We start from the raw sequence: 3,188 nt of genomic DNA on the forward strand, positions 1-3,188 counted from the left end.
TTAAGTGCCTGTGTTGTATTTGCTTTACATTTCATAATAGAACTCGTCTGTAGGTTTTTTCTGGTGTCCTGTCCCCTATCCCCATTCATTCATTCCTTGCATGCCTGTGTTCAAATAAATGTTCCCCATTGTTGAATGTCACCTGCTCGTTGCGTCCCTTCCTCAATTGACAGCCATTAAGCGTTCGGGGAATTAACTGGCTAATTAAAGCCGATAAACGTACATCTGGTCCGGCGGGACTTGACGAAGTAAAACCGCTCAGCTTCGCATACGGAACGAGCTGCTTAAGCGGCTCGTTTTCGTGCAGGCCCCGCCGAGGTATAAACTCCCGGCATTTGTCCACGCGAATAGTTTGGTATATCGATAATTCGGCGATTGACCCTGAAGCGCGTGGATGGAAAAGTTGGCTAGTTTATGGTGTGTTAAAAACACCCAAAGCTGGGTTTCGGCGTTGGGCCGGAAGCTACGACTGGATTGCGTGTTCGGTGGATGCGCGGCCTGGATTGGGTTTAAAAGGTCGTTCGCACGCCGAACTGCCGGAAATCTACAACAATATTATACATGCATCTGCTATAGTTGGAAGATGTCACATTTGTGCAACAAAAAATGAAACTGACATCCGACTATCTATTTCACTGAAAATAGAGTATACCAAATAACCAATTAATTATCTAGGTATACTACTCAGACAATAACTTTTCCACTTGAAAAGAACATTGAGTTAGTATCTACACGATATCAAAATAAAACATAATATTTTGCAATGAGTCACTTCGCTTAAGAATTGCGTAAATCTCGAAAACTGCAATATTTTCCAAGTAACCCCGTGTATACTCTTTTAGTCATTACTCTGCAAAATATAAACCATTTTGCGTGATTGTTTTTGCAGATGAAAGGGGAATGATAGTTCTTCAAAATAGTATATTTGTTTTGTAAATAATCCTCTTGGAAAAACTTCAGGATTGGAAAAAAATACACAAAAAATGTAAGATGATAAAACGTGCCGGTAAGTAAAATTGGGGTGAATCATTGAAATCGGGATAATCCAACTTTTTTGAAGTCAAATTGCGAAACAGAATAGTTCATAGAATCTGGTCAATGATAAGCTTAAGCATGATATCTCATTTTTTGGATGTAGCTATTGGGCTTGAGTCGAAATTAATTACTTATAAAGTTTGTTCGGAAGGTTTCCGAAACGAAATGCGTTCACGGGAAATTATAGGGTACCCCTATAAAAACGCGATTTGTGGAAAACTGTCCAAGTGTATTTTTATCAGACCAGCATATTCAAATTATACAGACATTTTCACTCCAGAAACAACTCTCAGACCTTTTGGCGAACAAAACACAAATATACCTTTGTAGCATCTTAGACCAGACAGACAGACGAAACCAATTGCCTTACTACTCTTTGTGCATGCCTGCTCGGGATGAGATGCTGGACAATTTGCCAAATGCAAAGCCAAAGTACTGCTAAATTGCAGATTCGTGGCCTCGTCTTTAAAATATAAAATTGAATTGAAATAAAGTAGTTCCTCAGCCAGAGAGTGGCATCTGTCTGATCGACAGAGTGAACCAATTGCTTAACCCCCTCTTTGTGCTGCATGGGTAGGATAATAACTATAGTGAAAAAATCAAAACCAAACAGGCAATAGAAATAAACCAAACAACCCTCCCACCACCTCTCCTGCGACTGAGCCTCGACCACCTCGTCAGCCAGCCAGAGGAGGAGCTCATATTCTCCACCTCTCACAGTGGAGCAACTTCCACAAGAGTAATGTCCACTGTCTCCACCACACAGTCACTGAGCCAACAACAAAATCCTCCTTTCCCACCTCAGTGGGCCCAACACCCGAGAGAGGCAAAGGAGCCACCTCCAATTCCTCCTCCATCACATTCTCCTATGCTGTTTGGTTGGGGGGGGGGGGGGGAGAGACATCGGCAGAGTATCATCTAATTCCCTTGGACCCTCCCCTTTTTTCTCGAGATGCTCCCTTAAATGTCCCAACCCACCATAATGGGTACAAAACTCTTCTTTTCACCCAATAATTAGGTGGCCGAGTCAACCGCACCTGCGGCACACTTTAATGTGCCTGGCATAAAAGGCATGACCACAGTCCATCCCGATTATAATCCAGTTTGGGATATGGGAGCCATCTCCCCTTGTCTGCAGCTTGACTCGGGACGGCCGAGCCCCGGTCCATATGCCAAGGCCATGCCGCACGAGCCATACTGAGCATTGGATGTCCGCGTAGCGACGAAGCCAAACGTTGAGATCGTAGTCACGAACACACTTATTGTACAGATGGACGGTCACGCCCTTCTGTGAGTCGGTCAATGTCCCAGCCAACGGAGCGGTGGCTCATCAGCGCCAGCACCGCTATCATCTGAAACAACACCTCAAAACCACGGGCAAGAGAGATCAGGCAAAATAAGTCTTCAGCCTTGGACCTGAGAATCCTCAACTACACATTTCTATCAAAAGTCTAGCTGGCCAGGACAAATTGGCTAACCCTGCCAGGAGATAGGCTGGGGGGAAAAAGGAGAGGGAAAGACAAACGACACCAAACAGAGTTTTTAAAAGTTTCCGGTGCGAGGTGGCACCACACCAGGCAGCGACTTTGAAAAGGGTACGTGCTGCTTCCCTGCTTGATGCTCCGCAGTTAAAAAGGATAGAGCACGGACAAACAACACTGGGTTGGCAACCACAGCACAAACATTGATGGACCTAATGACCTCATCTTTACAAGGGAACTCTATGAACTCAAAGCTTCATCGAAACCGCTTAACAAAACACGACGAGTTAATTATTCATGATAATCACCTTGCAGCAGTTTGATTGAACTGAGTTAAAACTTTCAAACCACAGAAACGTGTTTTTGTTTTTTTTTCAAGAATTGAGAAAGTGGTGTCTGAGATGTGTTAGAAGTTTAAAAAAAAAAAAAATCACCGAGCTGTCGTGTTCACGCGTATGGTGTTGGGAGTATACAGTGTGGGAGTCACTCCGACTACACGACACGGCGACACTGATCACAACCCATGCTGTTGTCTCGTTCTCTTCTTTTTCTCTTAAATACAAATCATTCACTGTCGTCCACAAGTCCGTCCTATGGCAGGGGCCTGTGGAATAAATTAAGGGGATATGTCTCGGCTGGAGGGAAGGGAAGGGAGGGTTAAAGGCGTGACGC

This window comes from Eptatretus burgeri, chromosome 10, assembly GCF_056783735.1.
Source record: "Eptatretus burgeri isolate ZD-2024b chromosome 10, Ebu_testis_v1, whole genome shotgun sequence".
In the NCBI taxonomy this organism is placed as follows: Eukaryota; Metazoa; Chordata; class Myxini; order Myxiniformes; family Myxinidae; genus Eptatretus; species Eptatretus burgeri.